The 14,932-nt window shown below is 44.4% G+C and overlaps 1 pseudogene; it reads right to left on the bottom strand.

Moving 5' to 3' along the window:
* Positions 1–14,411: 14,411 nt before the first annotated feature.
* Positions 14,412–14,561, bottom strand: LOC117498757 (annotated as a pseudogene).
* Between the last annotated feature and the right edge of the window lie 371 nt (positions 14,562–14,932).

Genomic DNA, 14,932 nt, shown 5'->3' with positions numbered 1-14,932 from the left:
AATTGCACCTTTTACTATTTAAATGTATTTGTATTATATATTTTTGGGCTAGAAAGGTGACCTCTCTGGGTGATTTAGTCAGTTTATGGAGCTTAGCCCACAAATCCTGGATGATCCAGGCCAAATTGGGGTGCTCATAGGCGGCCTGCCAGGCGCCCCCACCCGTGGAAAGCAAAAAAAGTGAAGAAAACGGTTAATTATATCTTAAAATAATCAAAAATGAAGTTTTGAAAAATTGTCAAAAAAATTACAGAGTGCCAACGGGAGAAGGGGCCAAGTGTTTGGCGCTTCGGGCCGTTTTTTCCCCTTCTCCGATGGTTGGTGCAACGGAGAAGGGGAAAAGGTCCCTGGGCTTCATTTCCCCTTCCCTGTGAAAAAGATTCATCCATGCATACTTTTCAGCCTGCACGAAATCGGAAACCCAGTTTTTGGGTGCACTCAGAAAAAAAACGGCTGTTGCAAATCTTGGAAGAATGTATCCGATGAGAGTGCACTTTGGGTCGGATGAATTTGATGCCTTGAGACCCCCCAGCCTGGTTCTCAAAATACTTTAAGTTTGACATGGAGGAATGCAAGGGCACTTTGCAGGTGACTCTACCCGAATTTGATGCACTATTTTGGGTCACATTTTTTACATTTTCACCCTATTCCCTGGTTCTCCAAATACTTTAAGTTTGACATTGTGACCCTGGAGGAATGCAAGGGCAGTCGACAGGGGACTCTACCCGCATTTGAGGTACTATTTTGGGACACAATTCTTTCATTTTGACCCCTTTTGCCTGGTTCTCACAAAAGTTGAGTTTGATTATTGTGACCCTGGAGGAATGCAAGGGCAGTCGACAGGGGACTCTACCCGCATTTGAGGCACTATTTTGGGACACAATTCTTTCATTTTGACCCCTTTTGCCTGGTTCTCACAAAAGTTGAGTTTGATTGTTGTGACCCTGGAGGAATGCAAGGGCAGTCGACAGGGGACTCTACCCGCATTTGATGCACTATTTTGGGATACATTTTCTCAATTTAAACACGGACTGGTGATGGCTTGGACCCTTCTAGTGACCTTGGAGGATATGACCAAGAGATGACACTATTTTGGGGTACAATTTTTCCATTTTGACCCCTTTTCCTGGTTCTCACAAAAGTTGAGTTTGATCATTTTGCCCATGGAGGAAAGCCATGGGAGTCGACAGGGGACTCCTGCTGGGTCATGAGGCACTATTTTGGGGTACAATTTTTCCATTTTGACCCCTTTTCCTGGTTCTCACAAAAGTTGAGTTTGATCATTTTGCCCATGGAGGAAAGCCATGGGAGTCGACAGGGGACTCCTGCGGGGTCATGAGGCACTATTTTGGGGTACAATTTTTTCATTTTGACCCCTTTTCCTGGTTCTCACAAAAGTTGAGTTTGATCATTTTGCCCATGGAGGAAAGCCAGGGGAGTCGACAGGGGACTCCTGCTGGGTCATGAGGCACTATTTCCGGGTACTTTTTTTCATTTTCACCCAAATTTCCCTGGATGAAATATATATATTTTTTTTTTTGTTTTTAGCCCATTTTCACCCAGTTTTGGCCACAGCGTTGCCTGGAGGATAGGACCGAGATATGACAGACTCTCTGGCCGCCTCACAAGTCACTATTGTCGGACACTTTCTTTGCTTTACCCCGGTTCTATCACTCTTTCCTCCTTTGACCATACAACCCGTTTCCTGCTGGGGTGGTACCTGGTTCCGGGGCACCCCAAACCCTCTCATGGTCGGGGCACCATGTATTGATGCATCGGACCCAATGTTGCCATCACCAGCACCGCGTTGGTGCGGAGGTGGAACCATCTGACCCGGTGGTAACCCAATACCTCCCTTGGTCCATGCACCATGAATTGATGCATCGGACCCAGTGTCGCAACCACCGATCACGCTAACGCATATAAACGGAGAACTAGAACATCATTTTGATCAAATTCATTGTGTGTGTTTCAGTAAGGATGTCATCTGAATGCCCGGTGTGCAGACTCTTCTATCTGGCATTGTACAAACACCTTAAGCACAAGCATGCAGTGCGGAACTTGGAGGAGAGGGGAATCCTCCTGAAAATAGCCAGTGGAAGGATAAATGTTCGGACCAAACCCTGTCCCATCGCTGGGTGTTCGTACGCTGGGAAGAGACTGGACCGTCATGTAAAACATGACCACCCTGAGTTCTCCCGACATGAGGCACAGCAGGTGAGACTAACCCCATCATTGGAATGGCTACATCATTGGATATAGACAATGAGGAGGAATACCCCGGGCACCCTCCACCCTTCTCCTCACATACCGAGTGTGACAACGAGGACTGCAGGCAGGTGATGCTGGAAAATGTGGCATTGAGGGCTCAGAAGGATGCCCTCAATGATGAGGTGAAGACCCTGCGCTCCAGGCTGAAAAAGGAGCTAAAACCCAGGAAGCAGAGTGCTGCTGTGCTTGAGGAAGAGGACGAATGTATACGATTTAAGGGCCTGGCAATCCCAAGTACCTCCGGCATAAACACAATAGCCTCAGGCAGCAATACCCCTGTGAAGAGCCCGGTGAAGACTGTCGTGCTTGCAGTAGCCTCCGGTAGCGAGACCCCTGTGAAGAGCCCGGTGAAGACTGTCATGCTTGCAGTAGCCTCCGGTAGCGAGACCCCTGTGAAGAGCCCGGTGAAGACTGTCATGCAGTCCCCAGTAACCTCCGGTAGCGGGACCCCTGTGAAGAGCCCGGTGAAGACTGTCATGCAGTCCCCAGTAACCTCCGGTAGCGAGACCCCTGTGAAGAGCCCGGTGAAGACTGTCATGCTTGCAGTAGCCTCCGGTAGCGAGACCCCTGTGAAGAGCCCGGTGAAGGCTGTCATGCAGTCCCCAGTAACCTCCGGTAGCGAGACCCCTGTGAAGAGCCCAGTGAATACTGTCATGCTTGCAGTAGCCTCCGGTGGGAAGAGACCGGTCAAGAACCCTGTGAAGAGCCCGGTGAAGACTGTCATATTCCCAGTTTCCTCCGGTAGCGAGACCCCTGTGAAGAGCCCGGTGAAGACTGTCATGTTTGCAGTAGCCTCCGGTAGCGAGACCCCTGTGAAGAGCCCGGTGAAGACTGTCATGTTTGCAGTAGCCTCCGGTAGCGAGACCCCTGTGAAGAGCCCGGTGGAGACTGTCATGCAGTCCCCAGTAGCCTCCGGTAGCGAGAACCCTGTATGCCGGAAGACCCGTGCGTCTAAGCTGGCTAAGGACTTGCCCTCTCCCTCAAATTACTGGTCCACTGGGTATGGACGGGGGAATACCATGCGTGAAATCACGTTGCCTAGAAGCATGGAGGCGTACCTTCAGACATACTGGGATCATTGTTTGGGTGTCGCTCCGACAGTAAAACAGAAAGACAATGTTCTGTCGAAGGTCAGCCGGATAAAGAACTTCATAGTATACATGGCCCATGGTGTTAACCGCCTGTCAGACTGGCTGTTCCTAAGAAACATGAAGATGATCCGTGGCTGGAGCAAGTATATTGTAAAGCCAGGCCGGGCAGTCACAACATCAGAGTTCTTCCTGAAGAATGTGCACCAGTTCATGGGGTACATGTCTGAGTCAAAGCCCCGGGGGTGCAGGCTCACCCAGTCTGATATGACCCACATAATGAGAGAGGTGAAAGCCAACATGAAACACTTGAATAAGGCAGTCACTCTACACCAGTTTAAGGTGAAGAGGAACAAACTGGATCGTCTGCCGAGCCAGGCGGAGCTTCTCGCCGCCATGGCGGCCGCTGAGAAGCGCATCCCGGAGCTCCTCGACCTGATGGCCGGCAAGCCGACCTCAACCACCCAGAAGCTTCTCTATGGCTATCTCACCCTCCATTGGAGCCTCCTGTATGGCCACCGTACGGGCGTGTACGCAAACATGAAAAACAGTGAGGTCTTAGAGGCAGCCATAAGGGGAACTGCTGAGGGCTACATCATCCATGTGCAGGATCACAAGATGGCCAAGACATATGGCGAAGCACAGCTGGCGCTTACAGTAGAGGAGTTTAGCTGGGTCATGCGGTGGATGGGGATTAAAGAGGCATTGCTGGGTCCTCAGAATGAATTCTTCCTTTTCACAAGGGGGAATCGGGCCTCCAAGAACCTGAACGCTCACTTGAAGAGGGCATGGACTGATGCTGGGCTAGAAACAGCCGTCACCTTCACAATCCTGCGCACTGCCCTGGCTGACAATATCAAGCATCACCAAGATCCAGAAAGCCGGTCGATTCTCGCCAGGTTTATGTGTCACGACGTAACCACGGCGGACCGGTTCTACGTGAATGCGCCTGGAATAAAGGAGGCATTGAAAATCCGCTCCATGTTCAGGGCGTCATCGGTTGCGGCAGCAGCTGCATCAGCATCAGAAGGATGTCTACCGCTGTCAGATGGGGAGACCTCCGAAGAGGGCTCCGGGGCTGAGAGCAGCAGACAAGACCCCAACGATACCTCTTCTTCAGAGCACGAGCAACCTGATGGGTCATTGGAGCGGCAGCAGCAGCGGAAGCGGAAGCGGGAGGGAAAGAGGCCAATGAAGTCGGGACCGGGGCTGGTTGACACTCCTGATGATGGGGCAGGGGCCGTGGACTCAACCTGTTTACCCTGGTGCACCGTACGAATTAGACGCCTAATATGGTCCCCGGAACCCCGCTAAACATTGTGAATATGTATACCGTGTATATAATTATTATTATAATCCTGGGTATAACTGCACTTTACAAGCCAGGGAAGGTGCCTGAATCCTGGGTATACATTTTGTTAATAGTGCAACACCTCCAGGGCGCATAACTGCACTTTACAAGCCAGAGAAGGTGCCTGAATCCTGGGTATACATTTTGTTAATAGTGCAACACCTCCAGGGCGCATAACTGCACTTTACAACGTAGGGTAAAACATTTAGTAGTACTATTATAGCAGCAGTAGTGCAACGTGTAAATAGTTGATGTTTTAGGCTGTGTGTACTGTGGTTTTTGTTCCTGCAACGTGTAAATAGTTGATGTTTTAGGCTGTGTGTACTGTGGTTTTTGTTCAAATAAAATAAAAAAATAAAAAAAACAATAACCTTGATGGTTCCCAGGGGCAGATAAAGTGCCACTTTCCATCAGCAGCGGGGAGGCACTCTCCTTGGTGCTGAACCCTGTGATGAGCGCTCAAGTGTTGGCGGAGGAGGTGTAAGCCAGAGGAGTGTGAAAAAAAGTTAAAGTGTTTGAACCTCCAGCCCAGAAGGGGGGTGGTGGTGCCAATAAGAAGGCCGAATTTGGATGCTGATGGGCGGACATAAAAGCACCACAAAATCCACCCCCCTTTAGGGTCACCAGGGGCACGAGGTTCTGGTGGGTGTGAATACCTGTGTTTAGTCCGTGGGGGAGTGCTTAACTGCGGGGGCCCGGGGACTCAAGGTGTGCAAGGTTATGGAGGTGCCACTGTTATGGGGACATGCTGGAGGTCATTAGTCCGTCTTTTGGGGGCCTGTGAGCGGGCAGAGAGAGGTGATTTTCCCGGTCTCTCTCCTGGAGGTGTGAAATAAACAGAGTCCCACTGTTAGGGACTGGTGCTGGAGGTCTCTAGTCCGTCCTTCGGGGCTCTGTGAGCGGGCAAAGAGAGGTGATTTTCCCGGTCTCCGCCCTGGAGGTGTGAAATAAACAGAGTCCCACTGTTAGGGACTGGTGCTGGAGGTCTCTAGTCCGTCCTTCGGGGCTCTGTGAGCGGGCAAAGAGAGGTGATTTTCCCGGACTCTCTACTGGAGGTGTGAAATAAACAGAGTCCCACTGTTAGGGACTGGTGCTGGAGGTCTCTAGTCCGTCCTTCGGGGCTCTGTGAGCGGGCAAAGAGAGGTGATTTTCCCGGTCTCCGCCCTGGAGGTGTGAAATAAACAGAGTGCTATATTTTGTAAATAGCAGAATACCTCCATGGCGCGTAACTGCACTTTACAAGCCAGGGAAGGTGCCTGAATCCTGGGTATACATTTTGTAAATAGTGCAATACCTCCAGGGCGCATAACTGCACTTTACAAGCCAGGGAAGGTGCCTCAATCCTGGGTATACATTTTGTAAATAGTGCAATACCTCCAGGGCGCATAACTGCACTTTACAAGCCAGGGAAGGTGCCTGAATCCTGGGGTAAACATTGTTTAATTGTTTAAGTGTTTTTAAATGTATGGAACAGTGTTTTGTCTCTTTCAAAACTCTCCTCATTGGCCGGATACATGGGGACGATTTTATATTCACTATGACCGTTAATATTCCAGTGAGACGAAGTACGTCCGGTGACGGGAGTGATCCCATGTTAATTTTGTCCAAAAACCAGAGCATTCCCTCATCTGCCTGACAGGTTTCAGAGTCTAACCTGCTCCCCTTTTTCACTGTTTAGACACTATTGGCGCATTTCCACTGCAGTGCATAGCACGGTTTAAGCGTGCCGTGCCAAACCTGGCCCGTTTTTTGTTGCGTTTCCACTAGGGGTAGTTCCGGCTAACGGTTTCACAGTTTTTCTGGTTCTCCAAAATCCATGTTCTTTCCGGGCCAACAACCGGGCTGAGTATGCTAGACTAGTGAGATAATCGCTGGCAACTACAACAAAATGAACATATTTGACCGTGATTTAATTGTAATACACGTTTCAAAATGATGCCGAAGTAACAACATACTGATACCGGTTAGTAAAAACCATGAATTAATGATTTGACAAGTCTGCAGACAGACGGCAGGCGAAAAACCTTTTAAAATGCGTGTTTTCTGAATGGAGATCGGCTAAGCTAACGTTGTATATGCTCCGACCGTCCACACTCACAACAACGGCCTATACAGACATAAATAAACCAGCGACTGTATTCGCCATGACACAGGCAGTCTGTGGTTTGTACTTGTTTAACTTTGGTCTAGTTTCTGAACAGATATGAGGAGCTGTGAGCTCTGAGTGCTAACGGCTAACGGCTGATTTTGGTTTTGTGTTTCGCATTGAAGATGACGTCACGGCTCCGCCTACACTGCGTTACTATAGATACTACCCCAGCTACTAAACTGTAATGGAAACGCAGCATAGTGTGAGCCTGGCCTACCAAGGCCTAACTATACCGTACTAAGCCGTGCCAGGCCCTGCAGTGGAAATGCGCCATAACACAGATGTTTTAATTTGAACACTTTTCTTTCATCATAAAAAGTAAAATGTCAATAAACACTTATCAACATTTCTAAGGAAAGAACACAAAGATCTATCCCATAAAGAGATATATCCCATAATTTATCACATTCTTAACATGGAAGTCAATGGAGAAACTCTTCAGACTTGAACAATCTTCATGCGACTTCAACTGCTAACTGCTCCTTCATACTTTCACTCAGAAACCTCATTCCAACTTTAAAATGTTACACATCTTTCTGACATTATTCGTGTAACACAACCTTTAAATCTGATTCATACTTTTAGAGATATTAAACATTGTTCAGACCTTGGTAAAGAGGCCTTTTTTAGATTGTAACATTAGTGTGTATTGCGCAGCTTGTTAAGGCTCGAGTGCGTGATGTCACAGCTAGAGTGGGGGACAGCTTGAAATTCGCCTTCATCTTTTTTTTTTTTAAACCTGCCATAATTCCCAAACCCTACACTCCTGAAAAGAAATTAAGCAAAATAATTGAACAAAATGCCTCTTGAGGGCATGACTTGACAAAAACGTTCAACCTGTCTCCATTAAGGCCCATTGTAAATTCAGCCTGATCTTTCCTCACAGCAGCAGCCACACACATTTAGTTTTCTCATAACTTCAGTGAAAATGCTCCAAACGGCCCAAAAACTTCACAGGTTTGGTAACGATGCAGCCATCAACACATCTAAGCGTATTATGGGGTGTCATCAAATACCGTTGCCATGGCGACAGATCATTCGCCATCAAGTTAGTTCAAAGGTTTGCAGTTCAAATATTCTGCTGCTTTTCCAAGCCTTTTTACTTTCTTTTCTTCTCTCATCACACATTCAAGCCCCCAGTGTTCATGTATCATTTCAATCTAAATTCTTCACTTTCTTCTTATACATTACATTTCAGCATAGCAGTTCAGCATCAGCTTTTCAGCATAAAGCATTCCCACTTGCAATTTCCTCAGGAATTGCATTCTCTAGTTTTAAATAACCTGCATTAAAGTAAGCCGATAACTGATGAATTAAGAATATGTTCTTGTAAAGTAAGTGGTAGGACATTACTTCCTCGTGTTTTTTTCTGTTTGTTTCCTGTTGTGTTGTTCCGTGTGTGTGTCTGTGTCTCCAGGGCTGGGCGTGGCTGACCAGCTTCCTCCTTCCTGCCACTATACCCCCTGACCACCCCCTGACCACCCCAACTCACCTTACCCTGCCCTCATTGCTCAATAAAGCCCTTGATAAGTATGCTAATGGCTCTAGTCTCGGTGTTTGCGCTCTGGAGTCAGTCTTTTTGCTCTATGTTACTTAATGATGTTCCTGTTGTGAAAAGACGATATAACATTTCTTGAATGTAATAGATAATCATGACCTGCGATGCCTGAGATCCTGAGCGCAGCTTCCCACGCTTCTTTAAATGTGTTACTAAGTATCATGTATTATTATTATTATTATTAAAATAACTCTTTACAAATTGTTTGGTGCATGATTTTGTTTGCTAAAACTGATACATACAGAGTGTAGGTTCTCAATAAGAAAAACATTTTCATCACAAAAGTCTAATTTCAATAAATACTAGGCAACATTTCCAAGGCAATAACACAAATATGATGTTGTTGTCTTGCTTATTTTTTCCATCACAGTTACATTTCTGAAATACCATGTTCACCACAGATGAATTACTATGTGTACCACACCTTCAGCTATTCTTCTGGGATAACTGCCAGGCACTTACCACTGGTTATACCTGTCATCTGTTGGAAAATGAAACCCAACACTAAAGATGGGTTTATTCAAACTGGGGTGATTTTATAAACCTTGTTTTACGTTCAGCATTCACCAACGATTCAATAATCATTCATAATCAATTCACACAAAGGTTTTCTGCTCCAATTATGTGCAGGTGTAGTCCATGTTGACTGTCATGCAGATTCAAACATTTAGCAGCAACTGAAACATTTCTTAGGGCAAAATTACTTTAAAAGATATTTGTGATCTTTTTCAGCATAAGCTGTTGGTCTCAGACACCTAATAAAAAATTATAAAGTAAATAGGTATTTTCATTTTTCCCATGTTGTCAGCGCCCCATGCTTTGTGTTGGCTTGCATAACTATAATTGACACATGCATTCTTAAAGGTGTCTGTTTACTGATCTATAGTTTGAAAGCAAACAGTTTTGCCTTGGGGCAAGCTTCATAAATTATTATGCAATGACAATGTGTTTACTACACAACCGTTCCCAAAAGTTTGAACAGAAGTTAAGTATAAAGTTTTCCCTGTGATGTTAAAACAGTCTCAGAAGAACCCTATATACAGTATGTTCTTTCACATTAACCACTCATTATGTCGATGTTATTTGTGTTTTCAGCAACTTACTATTTATTAACAATTGAATTACTTTCCTTCTTCTAATGTTAACCTATTGTCTTTTAAATGCAGATACAACTATGTTTGGGACCTGTACATGTAGTAAGTCTGAGTACTTCGAAGTTCTACTTCAGAATGCATATTAAAGTGAAAAATGTTGAGAAAATAGCTACACCTATAACATGCATTAAAGGAGGCTATTACCTGATGAGTTAAGAATATGTCAGATAGAGTCTTGATGATTAAGTTATATAATTGTGGTGGAAATTCCACACTTAATCACCTTCTGGTAAGAAAAGAACAAATATACAAGCTTAAACAAAAAGTTGTGTTATTTAATAAAGAGTTATAGCATTTACCATAATCAATCGTATTCCCAGCTGGAAAGGACAGATAACCTGTTCCACTGATGTGGTATGTAAATCTGACCCCGTTACACAGAAAAGCAGTCATTTATACAGAGGAGAGAGCAAAAGATGGGAAGGGGAACAGCCAATGAAGTTCTACATTACAGGGTATTGAAGATTGGTGGCTAGACAGGGGTTAAGTGATGATAATTGGCCTGACAATGGTCACAGTGGCATCCTTCTGTCTGTTGAATGCTAGAGAACAAAAAGAAGCCAGTCTGTGTATTGAAGGTGGGAAGAAGCTTGGGAGTGACAGCCGTAGCTTACATCAAACTGAATTACATTACATTACATGTTACTTTTTAGACGCTTTTATCCAAAGAGACCCTCCTCTAACCATCGTGATTCGACGCTCAAACAAACTCCAAATTAAGGGAAGTGGCTATTTCTCCTGCCTTTGGGCTTGTGGGTTTACGTCACGAAAGTTACGTTGCTGTCCCCTGACCCCTAGATTCCACCGGGTCCGTCTGCGGCGCGTTACGGGCGCGTTACGGGCGCGTTACGGGCGCGTTACGGGCGCGTTACGGGCGCGTTACGGGCGCGTTATGGCTGCGCCGCGCTGCTCACGGCGATCGCGGCGACTCTAGTCAATGGGTGCTATTCCACCACACGCGGCGCGTTACGGCTCAGAAGCGTCCCAGAAGCGGCTCGGCGCAGGGCTCCTCTGAAATTAGGATCGAATCCTATTTTTGTCGCGGCGCAGCCGTAACGTAAGGTCGGGCAGGCAGGAAGTGGAACTTTCAGAGCATATATAGCATATATATATAGATATATACACACACACAAACTAATTTTGCAGACCCTATCCCTCCGTAGTCTTTCAAGTAGGAGGAGAAATGCCAGCGTTCTCCTCCGGTTTACAGGCACTGTGTAAATTATATATATAGAATAATTATGATGATGAATGCATTTTTTTACCACTAAAATACAGCAACACGTCTTTGATTCATGTCGTTTATAACTGGAATATTACAGTTATTATTAACTTTGTCTGTACAAAGTAGCCTGTCCAGGAAATATGCCCAAATCAACAAAAACTGCGAGCCGGCAGGCAAGACGCTCCGCTTCTGAAATGCTTCTGAAACGCGCCTGGTAGGGTATGACGCCGGAGGAGGCCGGACCAAAACCACAATGCGGCGCAGACGGACCCGGTGGAATCTAGGGGTGAGTCTCCTTTTGTTTGTTTACCGAGGGCTCCGCGACCAGAGGCTGACGGACAGAGTGCGGCGGGCTGGCAAAGTGTAAATCCTGGCACTGGATTTCCTGGACGGGACTTGAACATTGAGATACACCTTCTGCCTGGCTAAAAGGGAAACCGGAGTGGAGTTCGGTTTTAAGCGGACAGGACTTTCAGTATTGTATTTTCTAAGTAACTGGTTTACATTCATTGAACATTATTTTAACCTTACGCTATTTAAGTATTTATCAAAGGAGTGTTTTAAAGTAACTTTGTATAATAAATAAACAATTTTACACATATTGTGCTGTCCTTCTCGCTGTATTGATGTGGCCGGGAATCCGAATCTTTTAATATAATTTTGATGTTAACAGGCCTCACTAGGCTGTTACATCTTTCCCCCCAACAATGCCTGAAATACCGGCTACTCTTGAGTGCAGTCCTTCATCCTGGGCAAGATCTACGCTGTACAAGCGCAAGGTTATGGACGAGCCCTCAGGAGTAGGAGCCAAAGTGTCCCGGGTTCAAAAGCTGCCGGCGTGCACATGCTGTGGCCAACCCACCCAGGGGCACAACAAATACAAAAGGAAAGTCTTCTGCGCTGTGAAGAGGATGTCTCCATCAAAGGGTCTGGAGAACACGGTGTACAACAGCTTTGAACATTTTACATCTGTTGTTGACACGTTGAAGCAATAACCTGTTGCTATGTAAATATTGTAAATAGTCATTTTCAGTGGCGGCTGGTCCATAGGGGCGCTAGGGGCGCTAGGGGCGCCGCCCCACCTCTTCCCATATTAAAAATAAAAATAAAAAATATATTTAAAAAAAAAAAAAAAAATTTAATTTTTTTTTTTTAATGAACAAGATAAATATTATATAATTGGTATCAGTAAAATGTATAATATACAATAAAATCTCGTTTAAAATTGTGTTACGATGTCTAAAGTTACTGATAAGTCACATGTTTCCTGCCTGGCCTTGCCCGTGTATCATTACCTTCTCTCGTCTGGGCGCTAAGAGAGGAGCCCTCAGCCCTCAACCAGTGCAGCAGCAGCCACTAGCAGCTGACTGTTGCTATCTGTAAACTATGCCGCCGAAACATAATTTCAGCCAATCAGCGTCGTCAAATCTGATGGTCACCGGGCGCCAATGTCAGCGCCCGGTGCAGTCTGTGAGTAGTTTGGACAGTGACTCGTATCCGGGTGACGCAGTAGTTGATGAGGATGGCTTTGTGTGCAGGTGGAGTCTCCGGACCTCGGTCCCCGCCTAATTCCGTTCAAGAGCTAATCTCCAATCCTTTCGAAAGGAGAAATTTGGCAGATAAATTGTTGCTTAAAGACCTTGGACCGGACCAACCCGATTTGAATATATCGCAGCAATCTCGTGAAAAAGACAAAACTTATACACGAGGCTTCGCACGTAGCTGGTACACCAAAAAGGCTTGGCTAGCTGGATGCAAACAGGTAAATGCTGTCTTTTGTTTCCCATGCTTGCTCTTCAAACAAAGAGTGTCGCTTAAAATCTGCTTCCCATCGGACTAAAACCTCCATGTAATCTGAAGACAGATACTTGAAGTTATTTAAACCTTTTGCTAACTTTATGTTCTTTCTTGCTCTAGCCTTGCCAGTTACATTGTACATAACACATATATTATCATTATGCTAACTGGTTGTTCGTGTTAGACGATGTAGCTTTTTCATTTCTGAGTTATTGCTATATGTAAATAAGCCTGTTTGTAAATAATCCTCAGAGAAACAAAGAAAAAACACAATGTATGACGTTTTGTGCTGTGGTTCTTTTTTTTAAATTGCATTTATTCACAGTTCACTTTGAAATGCTGTAGTGACTTGTATTGAACCACTTAAATATTTATAATTAATGCTACTGAAAAGATGCTATTAATGACCAGAAACACATTATCAACAGTTTTTATATCCCACATGCAGTTCACTGTAAAGCCACTTGGTGGAGGTGTTGGTTCATAACACATGAACAGTTTGAAGAAAGAAAAAAACAAAGACCAGTTCTCTAACATCACCAGAAGTCATAATTTAAGGGGTCATTTCTCGAAAAAAATTGCCGGGGGGGAATCCACCCGGACCCCCCGGGTCCGTTTGATTCTATATGTCAAGAGCCCCACCAAAAAAAAAGGCCACGAGCCGCCACTGGTCATTTTAATGTTTTTCAACTTGCTGTGTTATCATTATTATTTTTCATGTTGAGTTTTATATTTTATGTATATTGTAAATAGTTTTCATTCATATGTATATCATTAATGTAAAAAGTGTAAATAGTTTTATGTACATGATTGTGTTTATAATTGTACATAATTTAACTGTAACACAATGGTGTTTTCAATTGAATGCACTTTATACAATAAAGTGGTCAGTGCTACAGTAACAGTGAGTCGTGAAATATGAATTATTAAATGCAATAATGGGGATTAATTTGTTTATCTAAATATAGGGACAAAGGAGTGCCACATTACTTGCACAGTACAAAATGTTCAGATGACTTTGCCCAAAAGCAAACATTTAAGTTGCTTGAGTCAGAATCAGAAAATATTAAACCCTAAAATCAGACTCTCAAGTCATAAGGAAATCCATAAAGATATGTCACTGAAGAAAAGACACATTTATTTGAATGAAATAAGCTTTATTTCAATGGAAACAATAAGTACATTAATGAATAAATATCATGAATTATGTAGAAGTTATTTATACAAATACACACATATTGAATAGATACAAATAATACAAAAGTCTGTGCCTTTACAAAGATAGCAGTGACATGACTTCTCCCAAATGTCATTAGGGAGAAGAAAGAATTCTCACATCTGATTGGAAAAGAAAAACACGACAGTAATGGGAATAAATCACAACAATTATATACTTTTAAAAAGAATAGTTGATATTGTGTTGTTATACAGCATTATATCATAATAAATATAGCACATTTTAAAGGTCCAATTTCACGCATAATGAATACATACATATTGTTAATGCTCATAAATAAGTATAAAAAAAGTCATTGTGAAATGACATTTTCACTTTCACACTAAAGATATGGAATACAAGCACAATTAATAATGAGAGAAAACAGTAATGCAATATTCTGGATTCACCTCATAAGAGCACTCAATTAAATGCAAGGTGCTCACTTCTTAATACATTTGGTGAAAATAGACCTAGTATATTTATAACTATATAAACTGATTGATTGACAACAACATGAAGGTGTTCACATCACACTTTGACCACACTGTAAATGATCCGTGGTTATGTAGGTCAGTGGGTCAAATGTCATTTCTTTTCTAAAAATGTGGGCTAATGGCGTCACTTACAATTGCTCTTCGATAAGGCCGATTGCCATTCGCAGTGGTCAGCATAGCCTGGGTGCAATGGCCGAGCCTCGCCCTGGGTGAACCACCTTGGTGATCATGGTATCTCCCCTGCCAGGTAAGTATGAGTTGGATGGGTCAGAGGCAGGGGAGTCTTGCGGCGACAAAGGACACTGCGTGGCGGTTCCTGCCTCTGAGCCGGCCAACGCAGCCCATCAACCACATTTAACTGTGGTTGGTTAGGCGTTCAAGATTTTGAATAGCGACAGGATTCAATCGAGGCACACATCGAGGCATGTCTATCTCTAATTCAGGCCCCTGGGGTACACTGTGTCGAACCTGGCTATCCAAAGTCTCTCACACCTGGGTCTCTGGGCCACCGTCCATCTGGAGTTGGACTCCAGGACCGCTGCTTGAACGGATTGCCATCCATGGAGCAGGAAGTGATTAACTAATGGGGTAAGTGTGTTTTTTCTTCTAAAAATGTTATATTTATG

Source organism: Trematomus bernacchii, unplaced genomic scaffold, assembly GCF_902827165.1.
Source record: "Trematomus bernacchii unplaced genomic scaffold, fTreBer1.1, whole genome shotgun sequence".
Lineage (NCBI taxonomy): Eukaryota > Metazoa > Chordata > Actinopteri > Perciformes > Nototheniidae > Trematomus > Trematomus bernacchii.
Note: the sequence above shows the minus strand (reverse complement) of the source record. Positions and strands in the feature narration are given on the sequence as shown.